Source organism: Giraffa tippelskirchi, chromosome 1, assembly GCF_054371585.1.
Source record: "Giraffa tippelskirchi isolate mGirTip1 chromosome 1, T2T-mGirTip1v1.2.pri, whole genome shotgun sequence".
NCBI classification, from domain to species: domain Eukaryota; kingdom Metazoa; phylum Chordata; class Mammalia; order Artiodactyla; family Giraffidae; genus Giraffa; species Giraffa tippelskirchi.
The window spans coordinates 222060046-222083317 of NC_137275.1; positions in this window are offsets into that span (position 1 = coordinate 222060046).

Here is a 23272-nt window from a genome sequence, read left to right on the forward strand (position 1 = left end):
AGAGGGCAAAATCTACACTATATCTCTGTACAATGATGGCTTTTCATGGTAGCTGGTTTATAATAGGTTCTCAATAAACATTTGCTGCATTGATAGATGCTTCTGAAGATACATTGACTAAGATGATCAATTCTTGATTGAATAATGATGATAACAACCTCGTAGTTGGAATGTAAACTGGTACAACCAATGTGGAAATCACTATAGAAGTTCATCAAAAAATTAAAGACAGAAACTACCATGTGATCTGGCAATTCCCTCCGTGGGTATATATGTTGGAAGAAAATGAAACACTAATTTGAAAAGATACATGTACCCCAATAGTAGTGTTATTTACAGTAGGCAAGATATGAACGCAAGTGTTCAAGAGACAAATGGATAAAGTAGATGTGGTATATATGTATAATACATATTTATATATGTGTAATGAAATATTACTCAGCCATAAATGGGAATGAAATATTGCCATTTGCAACCACATGGGTGGGTGGGCTTTGAGGGTATTATGCTTTATGAAATAAGTTAGACAAAGACAAATACAGTGTGTTTTCACTTATATGTGGAATCTTAAAAGTAAAAGAAGTTAATTAATATAACAAAACAGAAACACTCACAAACACACAGAACAAAGTAGTGCTTATCAGTGGGATGAGATGGGGGGAAGGAGTAAGACAAGATAAGGGATTAAGAAGTATGAACGGCTAGGAGGGAATGGCAACCCACTCCAGTATTCTCGCCTGCAGAATTCAGGCATGTCCTCCTGGACAGAGGACTCTGGCGGGCTACCGTCCATGGGGTCTCAAAAGAGTTGGACACGACTGAGCGACTAACATTTCATTTGTACTTCATATGTAGTATAATCTGTAAAAATATCAAATCACTATGTTGTATACCTGAAACAGATATATTGTAAATCAACCACATTTCAATTAAAGAGACAAATAAAAAATAAAACACACGAAAAGAAACAACATAAGAAAAATTCATGCTCACCTCATTATTTAAAGTTTTTAATCAAAATCTAAATTTTGTATTTAAGGTGCCTTTATTCACGCTCTTTCATATTATAAAAATAATGTCACTGTTATTAGTATAAACATGTATAACCAATTAGCTAAATTTTCTCTTTCAAATTCTACTTACTGAAGTAGTTATAGGCAGCTATGTACTATACACGATATTTCTCTTGGGTCATAGGGACCTATATGCAAGCATTTGAACACATTTAAGATTTTTTGTTTGCTCAGTTAAAAAAATGTATTATATTGAAGTAATATTAGAACCATAGATATCACAACTATAGTACAGAGAGTTTCAGTGCTCTTCCCACCTGGTTTCTCAATATAATGACCTTACATAGCTATAGTAAACTATCAAAAGCTGGAAACCCCCACTGACTGTGTGCAATTTTTATCACCTTCGCATACACGCATATGTGTGTTTCTATTTCTGTTCATGTGTGTACAGTTCTATGCAATTTTACCACCTTCATAGATTCTTGTAATCACCATCATAATCAAGACACACACAGTTGCATCACTACCAAATTCCCTCAGCTACCCTTTTATATTTACACCCATCCCCTTTTCCCTCCCTGATGCCATCTCTAACTCCTGCCAACCACACATCCATTCCCATCTTTAAAATTTTGTCATTTTGAGAATGTTGCATAAATGGAATCATATGTGTTAATTAACTTTTAGCAAGTAGCATCATATTATTTACTAACCTGTATCTCTATTTTTTTACACCACTTAAAAATAAATCCTAGACATGCCTATAGGTCAGCACAAGTGTTAGTAAGTCTTTGCCCTCTAATTTTTTAAATAATTTTCTTTATTTATTTTCGGCTGTGATGAGTCTTTGTTGGTGTGTGGGCTATTCTCTAGCTGCGGTAGGCAGGCTTCCCTGAGAGCTCAGTTGGTAAAAATCCACCTATAATGCAGGAGACCCCGGTTGGATTCCTGGGTCAGGAAGATCCCCTGGAGAAGGGTTAGGCTACCCACTGCAGCATTCTTGGGCTTCCCTCCTGGCTCAGCTAGTAAAGAATCTGCTTGTAATGTGGGAGACCTGGGTTCAATCCATGGGTTGGGAAGATCCCCTAGAGAAGGGAACGGCTACCCACTCACTCCAATATCCTGGCCTGGAGAATTCCGTGGACTGTAACAAATCCATGGGGTTGCAAACAGTCAGACACAAATTAGCGACTTTCACGTTCACTCTTGTGAACGAGGGCGCTGGGCCCTAGGGCTCATGGACTTCAGTGCTTGCAGTTCCCCGGCCTCGAGGGCACAGGCTTAGCAGTCCTGGCGAACAGGTTTAGTTGCATGTGGGATCTTCCCAGATCAGGGATCGAACCTGTGTTTCCTGCATTGGCAGGCAGAGTCTTTACCACTAAGCCACCAGGGAAGCCCCTGCCCTCTAATTTTTAATATATATAGAATGATAAATAGGGCTTCCCTGGTAGCTCAGCTGGTAAAGAATTTGCCTGCAATGCAGGAGACCCAGGTTCGATTCCTGAGTCGGGAAGTTCCCCTGGAAAAGGTTACCCATTCCAGTATTCTTGGGCTTGCCTGGTGCTTCAGATGGTAAAGAATCTGCCTGCAAGGTGGGAGACCTGGGTTCAATCCCTGGGTTGGGAAGATCTCCTGGAGGAGGGCTTGGCAACCCACTCCATTATTCTTGCCTGGAAAATCCTCATGGACAGAGGAGTCTGGTGGGCTACAGTCCATGGGGTCCCAAAGAGATGGACACAATTGAGCAAGTAAGCACATAATTATAAATAAATACAACACAAAATTGAACATTACCAGAATCATATCAAACAGTTTTTTAAAGTGTGGTTTTCTATGTGCTCCTCCTCTTTTCTTTTCCTTCAGATCAATTCTTCCTAAGTGCATCCCTCAACTAAGTAACCATGGCAACATTTTGATGTATATTATTATGTATTCTTTGCCATAGTTATCATATAAATATGTATATATGTATGTGTATGTCAGAAAAAAGATATGATTACATACACACACACCAAAAGAAAAAAAAGCAGAAATACAAAATAATGTAAATAATATAATTTTATTTATTAAAAATAAAAGCTACCACTCTTATTGATTATAGAATAGAATCATAATATATACTTTTTTAGCATCCTGTTTTTTTCCAACAATATCACTCAAAATATCCTCCAAGTCAAATGTTACAATTTATACTTCAATTGCTAGATATTATTCTAAAGTTTAAGCATATATTACAGTGTGGAATAATGTACACCTTCTCTAATAATGAATGAAATTTGTTTTGTTTCTAATTTTTGACACTACCAACAATATGAAATAAGCACAGTGTATGTATTATATACATGTGCATGTGTATTATATATGTATATATGTCATATATATATATGTCTGTGTGTGTGTATATATATATAAAGTGATAGAGAATTCTATTGCAAGTAACAATTTCCCACAAACTTGGAGGCTTAAAAAATGTTTTTTTCCTCTTGCAGTTATTGAGATTATAAGTCCTACAATGCATTGACAGTTCCTGCCAGAGGCTGTAGGAGAGAAACCACTCTCTTGTCTTTTTCACAGTCTACCTCCATTCCTTGGCTCAGAGCCCCTTACTCATATCACTCCAATCTCTTGATCCCACCACCAGCCTTCTAACGACACCTCCCTTCTATAAGGACCCTTGTGAATACATGGGACTCACACAGATAATCCAGGATCATCTCTCCATCTCAAAAGCCTCAATTTAATCACATCTACAAAGTTCCTTACCCTATGTAATGTATACTTACACTAGTTCATTATACCATGTAGGGTAACATAGCCACAGGTCATAATTTAGGATATGGACATCCTGGGGCAGGGGAATTACTCTGCCTAACACAGAGCCAGATGTTCCTATTTAATTTCCAAAGGACAAGTTCACCGGAATCTCAGTGAAAATGCTCAGTTGAATGGTGTGGAAGGTTCTATTTTTCAGCGGATATTCACGCTCTTCCTTACCACACATTGGGTGTGCATTTTTTCCACCTCACTGACTTTGGAGTTAATATGATGTGACTTTAAGGGGGTAAATTCTGGATACTTTCTTGATTTTTTTTCCTTTATATTATAAGGATAGATCCTCAAAAGCAGTTGCTTCTTGAGTCTAGTTCCCCAAAAGAGAAAACTCCAACAAAATCCAGCTACAGAGCCACAGGTGATCCACCAGACAAACTCTAGTAGGGGAAGCCTCATACTCAGTAGTGTCCAATTCTTTGTGACCCCATGGACTGTAGCCTGCCAGACTCCTCTGTTCTGGAATTTTCCAGACATGAATATTGAAACAGGTTGCCATTTCTTTACTACAAGGGATCTTCTCGACCCAGGGATCAAACCTGTGTCTCTCGTGTCTCTTGCATTGGCAAGTGGATTCTTTACCACTGTGCCACCTGGGAAGCTCCTGTAAAAATCATATACATATAAATTATATATATATGTATATATATATATATACATATATATATAATATACATATATATATAATTAGAATTGGGCTTCCCTGGTGGCTCAAATGTTGGAGAATCTGCCTGCAATGCAGAAGACCCAGGTTTGATCCCTGGGTTGGGAAGATCCCCTGGAGAAGGGAATGGCTACCCACCGTAGTACTCTTGCCTGGAGAATTCGATGGCAGAGGAGCCTGGTGGGCTACAGTCCATGGGGTCTGAGAGTCAGACGCGACTGAGTGAGTGAGAATGCATGCATAATTAGAACATGTGTATTACAGTTTTATGCAGAATACTTTTACTTTTAATCTCCTCTCTTTTCTTTCTTGGTCATGAAATTTACTCCTATGCTTAGAATATCTTGAGATACTTTTGTTTTATTTATTTAATCTTTTATTTTTGTATTTAAGCTTCTAAACCATCTGGAATTTATTTTTTCTATGATGTGAGACAGGCTTCAACTTAATTTTCTTCCAGATGGGTAGCCAGTTGTGCTAGCTCATTTTAGTTTAATCATCCTTTCCCCCCACATTGAAATGCTGCTTTTGTTACATTTTAAATTCTCATATAAATATTGTGACCTCTTTTTGGATTCTGAATGTATATACTTTCTGTCATGCAATTTTCTAAGTCCTAGAATTATTGCATGGAGCAAAGCAAAGTCCTCATTTTCCTGGAGCTTATATTCTAGTAGAGGAAAGTAGAAAATTACTAACTAAATCAGTCAATTAACCAATCAATGTTTGATGTTAATAAAATGAAGCAGGAGATAGAAAGTGAAGACGGGTGGTCTTTAGAGAGTGCCCAAAGACTTCTTTCTTCATAAAATAACTCTTTTTTTAAAAAAATAACAGCTTTATTGATATATAATTCATATATGACAAAATTCACTCCTTTAAAGTGTACAATTTGGTGGTTTTTAGTATAGTCACAGAATTATGCAACCACCTCTATGATCTAATATCAGATTTCCTCCATCCTCAAAAGAAACCCTGGACTCTAATGGATACTAAGGGAGAAAGGGGAGGTGGGATAAATCGGGATTGGCATATACGAACTATTGATACTATGTATCAAATAAATAACTCATGAGAACCTACTGTCTAGCACAAGGAACTCAGTGCTCTGTGGTGAACTAAATGGGAAGGAAATAACTCTTGAACAGAAACCTAAATGATGCTACAGAGCAACTGTGTATGTATCTATTATCAGAGTATTTGAAGTAGAGGAAACAGCAAATGTAAAATCCCTGAAGAGGAGTGTGTTTGGAGTGCTCTGTCTGAAAAAGAGCAAAGCTAATGTGGGAGTGCTCTGTCTGAAAAATAGCAAAGCTAATGTGGCTGGATAATGTGCTGAAATTAGCCTCCTCAGAGACTGATCTGTTTTATACGTTTTTATATTCTTATCTCAATACTAATGAGTATTGATACAATACTGTGTTGATTATTGGGCTGTTCAAATATTTGTAAGCCAAGTCAGTCTTCACTATCCTACTTTTGACACTTTTTCTTGGATATTGTTTAGGACTTTATGTGACCTTTAAGATTATTTTATTGAATTATCTTTTTCCCCAATAACTAAAGAGTAGATAGATAAATAGCTACTTAGGTAGAAATTTAGATAGATTAAACTTACATGCAATTAGTCTAATTGGAATTGGCATAATTTTTATATTAATTACTGGAAAGTTGAGTACAGTATTAAATCTTTCCATCCATCCAAGCCATGCTATTCTCTTCAGGAGTTTTTATTTTGTGTTTTCCAATAATACTGTTTAAGATTGTATATACTTTGTTTCTTTCATGTTGAATTTATTTCTAAAATTTAAAGTTTTGGACTATTTTGATTATTTCTCAATTTCTTTTTTCAACTGAATTTTGCTAGAATAGAGATAATACATTTATTTTATACATTTATTTTATATGCAGTCACCAAGCAAATTCTCTTATTATTTTCACGTGTCTTCTACCAGAAATGATGGATTATTTCTATATATAACTTTTAAGAAAAGGTGGTTAAGTATCTTCTTTTCAAATTCTTTGCAAAAGTTATTTAATTCTCTTGTTTTTGAATATTTGCTAGAATATGTAAGACATGTTGGAATACTAATACATATAGCAGTCATTTCTTCCAGTGTCCTGATATTTATTGTATTAAATAGCCTTTATTCAATTTGTACTTCACTATATTTTTTAAGAATGGGTTTTAAATTTATTAAATGCCTTTTTACAATCTTTTGATGGACTCAGCTAATTTCCCCTTTAATATGGTGATGCAGAGAATTAGGTATATGTTCAAATGAACCTCATAGTCAAAGAATAAACCGTACATGGTAATGCTTTTTCAAATTTTAAAAATTATTTTCTAATTATTTTCTTCTCTATCCACTTGTTTTTCTCCTTTTGAGATTTCTATTCTCTGTGTACTAGGTCTCCTGTATGTTTTACCTGTTACTTATGACTGCATTCTTGATGTTCATTACTTCATATATTATCTTTGTGCTTTGAAGTACTTGTTTCCTACTTGATCTCTGTCCCTCTCTTCTTCCCTCCCTCCCTTCCACTCTCTCCTATCTCCTCCTGTCCTTTTTTTTTTATTAATTACTAGAAATGTGACCCTTTATAGTATTAAATCTTCCCATCCACTAAAACCCAACAGATTTTATTTTATATATTTCAATAAGCTTGTAAATGGTTTACAATCTTAAAAGATTATGGATTACAATCTTTAAAGAATACATATACTCTTTAATGATGTTTCAGTTGTTTAGAGTGACCCCTTTCTCCTCCAGCCCCCTATTTTGCTCCCTTTTCTTCCTCTCTATCTAGCTGCAAGCCTTGCTGGGCGTCTTGTTATGGTCCCTTGACTGCTCCCTGGAGCAGTGTCAAAACTTTTCTGTCGAGCTTCCAAAAAAACCCTTGACTATAGACGTCTCCTGAGAGATTGACGGTGCAGGTGGCAGCCCATGCCCTGAGGAGGTAGTAGGGGATGACCCCTCTATTCCCTGGTCTCCTGTCTGTCCACTGCAAGTCCTCCTGCCCATGAATGTCAGGAGATAGAGCACACCTACTGTTAGCCACGTGAACTTTCTTCTCTGAAGGGTCACAGTTTTTTGTTCTGTTTTTTAAAAGATTTATTTATTCATTTGACTGTTTCACATCTTAGTTGCAGCATGCAGGATCTTTGATCTTGGTTGCAGCATGTGGGATCTTTAGTTGTGGCATGTGAACACTTAGTTGGGGCATGTAGGATCTAGTTCCTTGACCAGGGATTGAACCCAGACCCCCTGCATTGGGATCGTGAGATCTCAGCCTCTGGGCCACTAGGGGAGTTCCAGATCATGAGTTTTGATAGGTCAACCATTTACCAGGATTCTCCACTAATCACTAGGCTTTCTTTTGATTGAAAGGGAAAGCTGTTCTTCATATTCAATTTCATTAGGATTTCAGCAGAAGCTAAGATTTTCAACGTTTTTTAGGTTCTGCATATCTGCTTGTCCCAGCTCTGCTCAGCACAATAGCATGTTCAAGACACCATTTTTCCAGAATCCTCTCAAGGCTTAGTTTGGCATCAGTGAGGCATGATGGAAACTAGACCATTTCTGGAGACAGAGCATCTGTGATCTCATCTTTGCCTATTCATGAGACATTGATCAAATTTATTACTGTTAAATGTCTATAAGTGTATCATCATTATATTGTTATTTAAATTTAGAAGCATCTTTCTCTTTCCCAAAGTTATGTATATCCTTATGGACATTCTCCAACCCATTCATGAATGAAAGAAAGAGAGGGAAAAAATGATGAATTATTTCCTGCATGTATATATGTCATTAACAATCATCTCTCTTTTTGGTATTCTTTAAAATATGTAAAGCTTCTAAGATTCACAACAGCAATTACTTGATCTCCATCATGATCCAATACAAAAAGGTATATATATATATATTTTTTTTTTAAATGATCAACATTCATGAAATGCTTATTACTTGGTGCATGTGTGTGCTAAATCGCTTCAGTCATGTCCAACTCTTTGCAACACCATGGAATGTAGCCCACCAGGTTCCTGGGTCTATGGAATTCTCCAAGCAAGAATACTGGAGTGGGTTGCCATTTCCTTCTAAAGGAGATCTTCCAAACCCAGGGGTCAAACCCACATCTCTTGCAGTTCCTGCATTGCAGGCAGATTCTTTACTGCTGAGTCGCCGGGAAGCCCATAGTACTTGGTAGATATTATATAAAATTTATTATGTTTAGACATGAACTCTTTGGAAAGCCACTATTATTATTAGCATTTTATATATGGGAAAAATAAAATATAGGTTTATATTTTACTCTAAAATTTCAGAAAGAGTAGTCCAATTACAAAGGCATGTCTAGTTAGTGGTGGATCTAGAAATTTGCTCCTTTAGAGTCTGATTTTAAAGTGTGTACTCTTAACCACCATATAATCATACAGGGTAAATACTACCATTAATATTTACTGGTCAAGAGACTGGTTGAATACATTAACTTGCTTGCCCATAATCATTCAGCAAGTAAAAGGTGAAGCAGAGACCATAAATCATGTCTTCTCATTTTACATATGTATTTCTTTCCAAAAGTAATTGCAGTTTTGGACCACGAATTTTAAATCATTATACCTAGGCTCAAGCACATATTTATTAATCAAAATAGGAACCATTACAATCAACGTACTTTTGCCAACAAAAAATAAGTTTGTTTATTCCTATAGCATAAAAATTCATGCTTCAGGATTTGACAAACTCTTGGAGAGCATTTCTTCCTCCTACTGGTTGTGGGAGCTTTTTCCCTGCAAAATGTTGTTGATATGTTTGAAGAAGTGGCAGTCGGTTGATGAGAGTTCAGCTAAACATGGTGAATGAGGCAAAACTTCGTAGCCCGATTCGTTCAACTTTTGAAGAGTTGGTTGTGCCAATGCAGTCGGGTGTTGTAGTGAAGAAGTGGGCCCTTTCTGTTTACCAATGCCGGCTGCAAGCATTGCAGTTTTCTGTGCATCTCATCAATTTGCTGAGCATACTTTTCAGATGTAATGGTTTCACGAGGATTCAGAAAGCTGCAGTGGATCAGATCAGCTGCAACCACCAGTGACCATGACCTTTCTTTTGTGCAAGTTTGGCTATGGGAAGTGTTTTGGAGTTTCTTCTCGGTCCAGTCACTGAGCTGGTCATTTCCGGTTGTCGTATAAAATCTACTTTTTGTCGCATGTCACAATCCCATGGAGAAATGGTTCATCGTTGTGCAGAGAATAAGAGAAGATCACACTTAAAAATGACGTGTTTTTTTTTTTTCGTTCAGCTCATGAGACACCCACTTATCGAGTTTTTCACCTTTCCAATTTGCTTCAAATTCTGAATAACTGTAGAATGGTCAAAATTGAGTGATTTTTTGTTTGTTTGTTTTAATTAATTAATTAACATTTTTTAAGTTTTATTTTTGCTTTACAGAATTTTGTTGTTTTCTGTCAAACCTCACCGTGAATCAGCCGTAGGTCAATGTTGAGTTCTTTGACTGCTTCTTAGAACGGGATCAGCTTCAGTGATTGTTCTCAGTCAGTCATTGTCAGCTTCAGCCACTGCACTCATTCAAGGCGCTTGTCTCCTCTGCAAAACTTCTTAAAACACCACTGTACTGTACATTCCTTAGCAGTTTCTAGGCTAAATGTGTTGTTGATGTTGTGAGTTGTCTCTGCTGCTTTACTACCCATTTTGAATTTGAATAAGAAAATTGCTTGAATTTGCCTAACATCATTTTCATAATCTCAAATAAATATAAAATACACAGCAAGTAATAAGTCATTAACACAAAAACATACAGAGAGAAATACACATTAAATGATGTTTAACATAACCACATTTATTTAAGAATGTACTCCAATATCAAACTGCAAAGTTCAACAATGCAAAGCTACAATTACTTTTGCACCAACCTAATAGAAACTGATCAGTTAGCAATTATATGGACACATTTGAAGGCATTATAATACCATTTACTTTAGCCATGGGTAAACCAAAGAGATTCATGCACATGTTTCTTACGTATTTTACTGTATAACTATTTTTAATTGTTCCCACTGCGGCTATAGATTAATCTAATTATGGCCGTTGCATTTTAATTTCATTTTGAAAATTTGTTCTAATTTTCGTATAAATTTTAGCAACATAAAAGCAAATTTGGTGGCAAAGCTTTTATAAAAAGGAAGCTGATTTCTGCTATTGTAAAGAATATGTTAACAAAAAACAATTAAAATAATTTCCAAAATTTAAACTGAGTTGTTTCAGAAATGTTAGTTCATTTGAGTCGATGAATATTCACTGAGTTCTTCTGACATGCTGGGCACAGAGCTAGGCACAGCAGGAGAGAGAGAGAGATCATAAAAGCAGTTCCTGCCTTTGGGGGGCTCTAATTTAATGGGAGAGACAGGCATGTACACAGTCTTAATATTAGCCAGGCCATTATAAATGTTATAACAAAGGGACTAAGAAAGTGCAATAGGAGTATAAAGGAAACAGATATTAACTCCAACTGGGCAAACTTGAGCAAACAAATAAACTCCACAGCTGGTGCAATAAAATGTGATTTCAGGAAAAAAAAATACTTTAGTTTTAATTGCTTTCAATGTTATTAGGCAAGTTGCCAAGAAATGCTTTCTTCAATATCAAGTAATATCTCAAGAGTATCACTTTTAGAAGGAAAGAATATACCTTCATAGTCAAACTACTCATTTGAAGATTTGAGAGTAAAATACTCACCCTGAAAATGGTTAGTTCTAATAATCTATTTCTTTTTCAATGATGCAAACTCTAGACAAGGGAAGTAACTTTCCAAAGTTTCTATAGGATAAATAAATCACTGAGCCATAAAAATTAGGGCACAAATCACATGACTTCCAGGGGAGCTGGTTTCCTATTTCACTGTGGTTCTCCTAGCTTTTGTGTCTTTTCATATGCCATGAAATTAAAAGACGCTTACCCCTTGGAAGGAAGGTTATGACCAACCTAGACAGTATATTTAAAAGCAGAGACATTACTTTGCCGATAAAGTTCTGTCTAGTCAAGGCTATGGTTTTTCTAGTAGTCATGTATGAGAGTTGGATGGTGAAGAAAGTTGAGCACTGAAGAATTGATGCTTTTGAACTGTGGTGTTGGAGAAGACTCTTGAGAGTCCCTTGGACTGCAAGGAGATCCAACCAGTCCATCTTAAAGGAGATCAGTCCTGGGTGTTCATTGGAAGGACTGATATTGAAGCTGAAACTCCAATACTTTGGCCACCTCATGCAAAGAGTTGACTCATTGGAAAAGACCATGATGCTGGGAAGGATTGGAGGCAGGAGGAGAAGGGTACGACAGAGGATGAGATGGTTGGATGGCATCACCGACTCGATGGACATGGGTTTGTATAAACTCCGGGAGTTGGTGATGGACAGGGAGGCCTGGCGTGCTGCGATTCCTGGGGTCGCAAAGAGTTTGACACGACTGAGTGACTGAACTGAACTGAACTGATATCCTCCTTTCAAAAAAATATCCATAAGCCATTTTTCTGTTTCTCTAGGTTCCTTCATTGTTAAGATCAAGTGGACCTCTCTTTTCCGAGATCATGAAGAACAATGTGAAAATGCAGTCACTGGGAGTGATGTCAGCATCATGGTTGAATAAGATATCCTCATCCTGGCCACCCAGCCCTCAACAACAACAGTTTGGCATCTGTCCAAAACAAAAATGCATTTGTAGGAGTTGTGAGATCAAAAACCGCACATCTAGGAACCCAGAAAAACTCTGACCCACATGTGAGTCAGGTGATGGGCATACAGACCTGGGCCTGACTGTGGATCCTGCAATGGCCCATGGACAGGCTTCAGTGTCTTCCAGCTGTGGTCCTGGAGCCCCTGGAGATCACCAACATGGATAATCACCCACAAACAAGAGAGTCTTTAACAGAATCCAGGTTTCCAGTTGAGAAATTCCAACATAACATTAAAGCCAAAACACAATTTGGGATACACAGGAGAAGGTAAGATGAACAACTGGACTTTAATTCACTTCACCCCTCCACCCAGGCACGCAGCCTAATGCCAGGGAAGACCTTTGGGCCTGTGACTTCTCCCGCAGGGGAAGTAGGAGTGTGTGAGTGAACACAGGGCTTCCCCAGCTGTGTGGAACTTGGAAAAAGAGGCCCATTTCTTAGATCCATCCAGAGTACAGGTTTCCCCCTGCTATGTCAAAGGAGTCCTATGAAAACTTTGTAAGCCAAAATAGTGTAAAATTCAAAATCAATTACAGTGGGCTCTGAATATCCTCACAAGGATTGGTTTCAGGACTCCTTCATATGGGTACCCAAATCCACAGAGGGTCAAGGCCCTCATGGATATGGTGTAATATTTGTGCATAGCTTACACACACCCTACCCTATACTCATCTAACACAATATAAATTCAGTGGACCCTTGAACAATATGAGTTTGAACCGTGTAGAATCACTTACACATGAATGTTTTTTAATAGTAAGTACGACCATGGGTTGTATCCTCAGATACAATGAACAGAATTTATAGGACTGACTGGGCTTCCCTTGTGGCTCAGCTGGTGAAGAATCCACCTGCAGTGTGGGAGACCTGGGTTCGATCCCTGGGTTGGGAAAATCCCCTGGAGAAGGGAAAAGCTACCCACTTCAGTATTCTGGCCTAGAGAATTCCATGGACTGTATAGTCCTTGGGGTCGCAAAGAGTCGAAATCTACTGAGTGACTTTCACTTTCACTTTCATAGTGAAAGTGTATTTTTTTGTGCAGATTTTCAGCTTTTTGAAAGCCGAAACCCTGACTTCTAACCTCTACATTGTTCAATTGTTTTTGATAAAAACTGAACTTCTTTGCAGATTTCTCTCAATTAGCAAAAACAGATACTAATGTAGGTAGCCCTAAAGTAAAGTGGTGTAAAGCAAACTTTAGCAAACTGGGTGGTACCTGTGCTGAGTTGTGAGTTGAATGACTGGGAGACAGGGACAGGCTTGGGCAGTGGCAAATAACTCTGGGGAGGGCATTAAGTGGATGTGGAGTCTATTGATTCCATGTGGATCCTCAGGAAGACTGCCCGTAGGCCACTGGGACCACCTCCCTCGTGAATCCCGCCCCCAATTGGACCAAGATCACTGTTAGCTCTCTATGCACCTCACCCACACTTCCTTATCCTCTGCAACTGGCTCTCCACATGTGATCCCAATGGCAAACTGAGAAATTCAGCCATTTGTGACAATATGGATGGACCTTGAGGTCATTATGCTAAGTGAAATAAAACAGATGAATAAAGACAGTCAGTTCAGCTGCTCAGTCGTGTCCGACTCTTTGAGACCCCATGAACTGCAGCACACCAGGCCTTCATGTCCATCACCAACTCCTGAAGTTTACCCAAACTCACGTCCATTGAGTCGGTGATGCCATCCAACCAAATACTATATATTCCCTTATATGTGAAACATAAATGAAACATAAAAAAGGCCAAACTCATAGAAACAGAGTAGAATTGTGGCTGCCAGGGGAAGGGAGTGAGGGGTATGGGGAGATGTTGGTCAAAGTTATACAAGGGCCCACTTATAAGGTGAATAAGCTCTGGAGAATCTAAAGTACAGCATGGTGATTATAGCTAATAAGACTCTATTATATACTTGGAAGTTGCTAAGATGGTAGATCTTAAATGTTCTTACCATTTAAAACTGGTAATTCTGTGAGATGATGGAGATGTTAACTAATTCTACTATGGTAATCTTTTGCAGTATATAAATGTTAAGTCATCACACTCTTACACCTTAAACAATGGTATGTGCTAATTATATCTCAGTAGGACTGGAGAAAAATGCAGTCATTGTCCATGCATTATAGACCATGAGGTAGTGCCTCTTTTATATTTATTTCTGCTCCAATGAAGTGTATTTTATGGTGATTACTAAGAGGTGGTACAATGCCAGATAGCCTGGATTCATATTATAGATACACCACTAACTTTAGGCAAATTACTTAAAACTCTTATTGTTTTCATTTCTCTTTAAAATGCTGAGAATAATAGTGCCTGCCTCGTGGTTTGTTTAAAGTGTAAGTGATCTGAAAGATGTCAATCTTTCAGAGAAGTACTTTGAGCATGCTCCAGCCTGGTGCAAGCATCCGTGCTTAGTGGCTCAGTCACGTCCAACTCTTTGCAACCCCATGGACTGCAGCCCACCAGGCTCCTCTGTCCATGGGTATTCTCCAGGCAAGGGTAAGAGTAAGACTCCACCCAAACCCATGTCCATCGAGTCGGTGATGCCATCCAACCATCTCATCCTCTGTCGTCCCCTTCTCCTCCTGCCCTCAATCTTTCCCAGCATCAGGGTCTTTTCAGATGAGTCAGCCTTTCACATGAGGTGGCCAAAGTATTGGAGTTTCAGCTTCAACATCAGTCCTTCCAATGAACACCCAGGACTGATCTCCTTTAGGATGGACTGGTTGGCTCTCCTTGCAGTCCAAGGGACTCTCAAGAGTCTTCTCCAACACCACAGTTCAAAAGCATCGATTTGAACTTTAAGGCCAAAATTTAATACCTTGGTGTCAACTGACTATTCACAGGGACCTCATGCCACTACCTTCACTTTCAAACACGTGAGGAAACTGAAACTAGAGAAGTTACATACACTGATGATCCACCCACGCCAGTTGGACTGTGGGATCTTAGTTTCCCTGTGAGGGATTGAACAGGGGCACCTGGCAGAGGAAGCATGGAGTCCTAACCACTGAACCCACTGTATTTTATTTTTTTGTTTTCTGCTTCTAGATATACATACATACATTGTGTCTTCTTGATTATATGTATGTCATATATAATCAAAAAAAATTCTAATATCAGATACCAGAATTCAGTCTAGTGATCTTTTAACAAGAAAGATGGGTTGGATTAAGTGACTATTTCAATATGTAAGATACATAAACATATGGCTATCAATTGTTTCTTCATGGCCATATTTCTTGCCTCTCCTTAATCTCTATATTTTAGCCATGCTTTATTTTTATTTATTCCAAACCTCGAATAAGCCATGATCTATCTGACCTTCTAGTCATACACATCTTTACCTTCTGCATACTTCAGTCCTGCTCACTGTTCCCCAAATATACACACACAGAAATAACTGCTTTCCTCCTTCATTGGCCCAACTGGTTCCTACAGCTCATTCTTAACTTCAACATCAAATACTCCAGGACACTTTCTCTTTCCTCATCATTTTCAGTCTGTTTAGATACTCTTCCTTTTTTTCCCCACATTGCTTTGTATCTCTTCATCATAGCATTTATCAAGTTGTACTGTAGTTATCTAAATATCTACATCTTGTACTAAAGTATAAGCTCTTTGAGAGTTGAGACTAAGCACACTGCATTTACTGTTTCAGTTTTGCCTGGTTCCATTCTTCAAGGAATATTTGATGAGTGAAGAAACAAATGAGTGAATGAATGAATGCAAAACTGTTGGTACTCATTACACTTACATAAAAACGGCTATATCAAAACCTCCATTATTAGACTCAAACGAAATAGATTTTAAAAAGTTAAAGATTTGTGGATTTAAAATGATTAAAAATAATAATTGACCACCCTTAAAAGCCTAGTCTCAAATATAAGCCCATTTGTCATTTTCAGCATCGATTTTGCCCATGATTTGCTTACCTTGAAGTAGAAAGGCACTGAGATGCTATGATTAGGACAGAGCTTGCATCCAGAGATTTGTACATAATTCTTAGTTTAAGTTCTGCAAGTTTGCATAATAAATAGTTTAAATACTGCAGCAACAGAGCTGGAGAGGAAATTAGGATTCTGAATGAAAAAGTTAATTATACCTCCAAGGATTTTTTTTTTTTTTTTTTGCAGTACATTAAATACAAGCTTAGAAGAGGGTAATTTAGGCTAAAAAGAGACGGAAATGTGGAAGATTACGGGAGTGGTGATAACTGACAAGTTATCTTATTAAGTGGGGGTAATTAGAGTAAATTAATTTTGAAATTATAGCAGTAGATTCTAGATCAACAATAACGTAAATAATTTACAACACGGATGATCTTGCAGCTGGAGTCAGTTCTGTCAGGGGACTCTGTTCTTAACATTATTGGCCATTTTCTCCACTTTAACCATTCCATTCAGATAACCCAGGGGAATATAGTTTAAAACTGGAATCCCCACCCTTTTAGCCAGGTTGCCAAAGCAAATCAAAGAATAAGAAATACTTACCAAAGGAAGTAGCTTTTCATAAAAAGACATCATGGGCTATTCCTGCATACATTTGTATGTCTATTCATCCACCCAACTGAGATTCTATTACTGTTACTGCTACTAAATAGTATTAATAAAGTTTTAGACCTTAATATGTGTCTGGGTACTGTGTTGAGCATTCCACATGCATTATCTTGTTTTGAACAATAGCTCTGTGAAATGTGCACAAATATTAATCTCAAACTAAGAGCTCAGTACAATGGAGCAACTTGCCCACAAATGCCTAATTAATAAGATCTTTGGTCTGAACCCTAGCAGGATGGCTTAAGAGCCACACTCAAAACTACTCCACTGTGCCATGCATTTGCCCTGTGCCAGTGTCAAGAGCAGAAGCTCTCACTTTGAGGTGTTGTGATTTGGGAAGTAGACACAAAGGGGAAAAGTCTAACTTTAAAAATCTATATTGGGGTGTAGTAGAAAAAGAAAGATAAAGAGGCAGAGGGCCTGGGCTCCAATCTTATTTAAATCTTGACATAGCTACAAACACTTGAGTTCATTATATAACCTAATTATCATTATCCCAATCTGCAAAATAAGGCAGATAAGATGGTATAAGTTAGTAACAGGGCATGCCAATAATGCTTTTGAACTGTGGTGCTGGAGAAGACTCTTGAGAGTCGCTTGGATGGCAAGGAGATCAAGCCAGTCAATCCTAAAGGAAATCAACCCTGAATATTCATTGGAAGGACTGTGCTGAAGCTGAAGTTCTAGTACTTTGGCCACCTGATGTGAAGAACTGACTCATTGGAAAAGACCCTGCTGCTGGGAAAGGTTGAAGGCAGGAGGAGAAGGGAGCGACAGGGGATGAAAGGGTTGGATGGCATCACCGACTCAATGGATATGAATTTGAGCAAGCTCCAGGAGATGGTGAAGGACAGGAAAGCCTGGTGTGCTGCAGTTCATGGGGTAGCAAAGAGTTGGACACAACTGAGCAACTCAACAACAACAAAACAATGCCAAAAAAGGTGACAACTCATTCCATTCTCAAGGAGTGCTTCCACTCCTTTCTACATAAGCAAAACTATGTGTCCACACACCCTGCTGAGAGATTAGCCCCAGAGAGCCTTGACCTCCAACTTGGAACTGGCTCACCCAGCCCACCTCCATTCTTGGCTGCCACTGTTGCTCTGGATGGAGTGGCCAATTCATGCACTAGCCAGTGGAGTTCGAGAGAGCTTAGTTGGAAAAACTCTGCTCAGATCCCTACTCTTGGAAATGTGTACGGGGAATTCAGATTAACTAGGCAGCTGAAACCTTGATTTTTCTGCCTCTATCAGACTACAGCCAATTCATCAGCAAAAATTGGCAGCTCTTACTTCAAAACAGACTCCAAATCGCCCACTTATCACTCTGTCTGCCACTACCTTCATTGTAGCCATCAACGTCTCTCATTGGAATCATTCCATCGTCTTTTGCCCTTGTCTCATATAGATATTTTTGCAACATAGCAGCCGGAACATCTCTCCTCTGTTCAATAGCTTCTCGTCCTACTCAGAGTAAACTAATGTTTTTTAAATAGTTTACATAGCCCTGTACAACTAGGGTCTCTGCCTTCCCTTTTTAACTCAATTCCCTTCTACCACTGCCTTCCCTGTTCATCTCACATCAGTCACTCAGCATCTTTTTTTCTTAGTATCCTCAATACCTACTCCCAATGGGATGGCCTTTCCACTCACTCTTTCCTTTCTAATGTTCTCATAGGCATCTGCATGACTCACTCATTATCTTATCTCCTGAAGGTCTTTGATCACATGTCATGTTTTCAATGAAACACTTGCTCTCACCACTCTGTTAAAAATGGTAAGGACCCACTGAAGTGCAGTGAAGTCATGTCGCTCAGTCATGTCTGACTCTTTGCAACCCCTTGGACTGTAGCCTGCCAGGCTCCTCTGTCCATGGGATTTTCCAGGCAAGAATACAGGAATGGGTTGCCATTTCCTTCTCCAGGGATCAAACCCGGGTCTCCCACATTGCAGGCAGACTCCTTACCCTCTGAGCCACCAGGGAAGTAAGGACCTACTACCACCCAGGTAATCCTTCATCCCCCATTCTTGCTTGATTTTTCTCCTTTCCTTGGATCATCTTCTTTTTTTCATATTTATTTAATTATTTGGCTGTGCCAGGATTAGTTGTAGCATGTGGGATCTAGTTCCCTGATCAGAGATCAAACCTGTGTGCCCAGCATTGGGAATGTGGAGTCTTAGCTGCTAGACCACCAGGGAAGCTCTGCTTGGATCTTCTTCTGATCTATTAGAATTTTTACTGCCTGCCTCTCCTAAACAGAGTGCAGAGTCTCTATGGGCTGGGGTTATTATCTGCCTAAGAAAACACTGTGTCACCAGCATGGCAGACACTGTAACATGATAAATACATGTTGAATGTTGGTTGAGTAAGTGAATGAATACCTAAATGAGAGTTACAATTGGAAGCAAGGAGACCAGTCATGAGAGGCCATTATCAATCCACGGAGTTAGTGAATAGAATACAGCAGGTAAAAGTTATAGGTGCAGAGACTCTGAAGAACAGAATAAGGAAGTAGGTAAAATACTTGCAGCAATCATATGTTTTGGAGGGAGGGACCACAGATTCTTGCTCTAAAATCAAAGAACCACATAATGCTCAAATTTATGGTAGTGTCTCAGACTTCAGCTCACTCGTGGTTACTCTTGAAATCTACCATTTGCCCCAACAGTGTGCCTTAAATTCAGTCTTTGTTCCTTATACTCACAAAACTCAAGCCAATACTCTTTCTCAACACTACTGATTCCTTTTTTATATGCCAGTTTCTTATCTAGCATCTTCATATACTATCTCATTGACTCTTCCTAGAAATTCTGCCTCATGAACTATGAGGTTATGACTTAATGGTTACGACCACTTTTGTAAGTAGCAGATTCTCCATGAAGATAAGTCATTTACTGGAGTCACATGTGATGTTGGATCAGGCTGGGGCCTCATATGCAGATCTTCTGAACCCAAGATAGTGGTTAGTTTTTTTTTTTTTTTTTCCTACACCACACTGTCTCTCTGGTGTTTTGTAAGCTATTTTTTGCTTTTGGGACACAATCATATGATTGCTCATGGGCATCCTGCCTAAAATTCTGACACCTTACAATTCATGTGTTTCCTCATCCAGTACTACCTTCCAAAAATGCTTAATTTTTGGTGTAACAAAGGTAAGGAAAGATAAATATTTTTGTTCCTCCTTTTATCTTCTGAAGGTACCATTTTGCTTGATCTCCTCACCTCTTCCCTTCCTGGAAGTTACTAGCAGGGTCATGGCTGCCAATATATGGAAATATGTAGGAGCCAATTACCCAGGGATGAAATAGATACCTGACAGGCAAGAGCATCCTTCTGGTCCTGAGGACAGCGGATTGACAATTAAAGGGATGATTTATGGCTTAAAGGAAAGACTAGCTACCTATAACAAGAGCCCATACACATTTGTACGTATGACATGTAACCTTTCAAAAACCTTTGAATCAAACAGAAGTTGCCCTAGACTTTGTGATTCTTCCTACATGAATCAGAGAATGTAAATGGCTTACCCATGGGCACAGAGGTACTCAAGATTCTAGGTTTCCTGACTTGCTCAATTGTTCTTTTCCAGGCAGTACATTGCCTCTCTGCCTTGAAGGATAGAATTCAAGACTGTTGGCTTCATAGTCATGGCTTTCAATGGTCTGAGCACCTTCAGAATCATCCTTCCTCTGCACCCCAAATTAAAAGCCCCTTCTTCCATGAAAACTTCTACTCTCACGAATCTTAGTTAATTTGTCCCTTTTATTAGCTTTTATTGCATTACAATAACTCATTGCAGTAATTATCACAGTCTAGAGGATTATATTTATGACAGTGCCTCTCTGACTTTCTAACTCCTTGTGAAAGGAGTCAAGGCTACATGACTTTAAGAACATTAAACAGGAGGGACCAGAATTTAGGACTTTCCTCTCTAAACAGTATTCTTTCTATTACCCAGATTCACCAGGTGCTCTTACCCGTTCAGGTTGCACTGAATATGAATCCAAGCAATAAGATTCTCAGTAGCAATAATTTACCCCTAATCATCTGACAGTGAAAGAAAGCTTATCAGTAGAGTTAAATGGAAACAAAATCTCCCCTCGAAAACTCTGACGTGTTCATCCACCAAGTCCTAGAAGGTATTTCTAATAGATTTGTCCACTGGTTAAACAATTACAACAACAAGAACCAGCAATCATACTTCAGGACTGAGAACAGCCTTTCTAGTTCGTTATTCCAACTCTTAATTGTGCTCTCCTCAGTGAAACCTTCCAATTCTAACCTCTATTTGTCCTTGCCTTCAATAGCCTCATCCCGAAGTAAGGACTTGATGAGCCATCAACCAGTGGTTTTGCCCCCAAGGCAGCCAGGAAAGGCAGGATAAGTCCTTAAAAGCAAAACTACAGTGTGTACCTCAAACTCTGCCTCAAGCAAATGAGCTTAAAAATCATGATATTTTCCAAATTCTGGGGTCTTCTGTGAGCCCAAATTCCCAAAGTTTCTTTCTTTTACCTATAATGCAGTCAGCACTTACATTGTGCCAATAACACTATGAGGCTGTGGTCTACATTATTTCATTTAACACTTACAGCAGTGAGGTAGGCACTGAACATGAAATTGTTAGTCCAGCCTGTGAACTAGGCTGTCTGGTCCCGGAGTCCATGCTCTTGATCACCAGGATTAGACATTAACCATGAACTTCAGCAGACTAGGCTGAATCAAGGACTTCCCTGTTTGGTCTTCATGAACCTGGCTTTCCTTTGCTAAGTTCTGCTCCTGACACAAGCAGTCATAGCTGAGTTTCTGTTCCGCAGTGATCGGACTCCCCAGAGTTTGGATTCTCCCATGCTCTCTTGCCGGGACTCTTCATGATTTTGGAGACTAACACTGGCTTCAACTGAAACCTAGACTGCAGTGTTCTCGTGGGCACTGTGGTGTGAACTGTTCCCCTTCCATTCCCTCATGCCCACATCACTCCATAACCCACATCATGGCCTAGGTTGCATCTTATTTATTGTATCTTATTAAATATCATCATGGATGTGTCAATAAGTAGGTTTGGAAATCACATATAAATTAGTTTACAATATTGTCTTTGATGGGGTTTTTTGGATGATATTATCTGACCCCGTTTCTCCTCCCTGAACGTCTAGATATCTCAATAGGCGGGTGTGTTGCATGGCTTGCCTTAAATATGACAAAGGCCCACCAGGGCCCAAAGGAAAAGGATGCCTCAAAGCTAATCAGAAGCATTTATCAAAGCAGTTTCAAACACAGACTCTGAACCCAAATTACTTGAGTTCAGAACCTAGACCCTACCACTTACCACATGCCTAGCCTGGAAGATCATTTAACCTCTATAAGCCCTACATTCAAGACTGCAAAGTCTCACAGAGTTGTTACTAGAATGCAATGAATTCTAGTGTGTAAAATGCTTCATATGCTTGTCTGACATATGTGAGCTCTACAGGATCGTGATTGCTCATGTTATAGGAGCACTTGTGAAAGTCAGGGTCCAGGACCAGGAACCAGAAGCTGGAAGATTCGAGAATAGGAAGCAATGGATTGAGCATATAGGTAGGGAATGAGAACCCTTTCTTGCCCATAGGCATATTCTCTGTGCAATTCTCACAAGACATGTGAAAGAATTATCTCCATCTAAAGGGCCAGAGGCAGGCAGGAGCCATCTTTGTGTCTCCAAATTATACTGATTAAATTAAATGAGCAGAAATATTTCTCTTAAATAATCTGGAATATTGAAATAAGAGGAGGTCTAGGAGGAGAATATGTTGTTCAATCACTTGTTTGCATATTACTTAGGGGAAATTAATTTTATAAAGTTAATTTTTATAGAAAAAATATGTTTTTATTAATGTAATATTTGAAGCATACAAAGAGATGAAGTGTGTATATAAGTTAGGAAGAATAGTAATAAAAGTGACACCTAACATAAGACTCAGATGGCACCTTCAGTTTCACTGAAGGACTGAATGTGTCCCATTCAGATCCATTTCCCTACCACCTCCCCAGAGGTAATTTCCATCCTGAACAGTATATTTATGATTTTCTTATATTTCTAAAATACAGACTGACTATATGTGTACATACCCCAAGCTTATTATCTAGCTTGTTTTTTAGCTTTAAAAAAAAATGGTATTATATTATAGATAGCCTTCTGAAGCTTGCTTTCATTTTGATTCAATATGTTCTGTTTAAAATTCACCTGTGTCACTGAACATACCTGCAGTTCATTACTTTTTCACTATTATATAATATTTTACCATGCGGAACTATGTAAAAGAATATTCATGGCGAGATGATTAACAGCACAGATTCAGTTCCTTCCGATCATCTACATTTTCTTTGATTACAGTGATTTTTTTTTCCTGAATGTTACCTGTCATTACTGACTGTAGCTAGTAAAGAAGGGATAATAGGAAAGAAAACATGAATTAA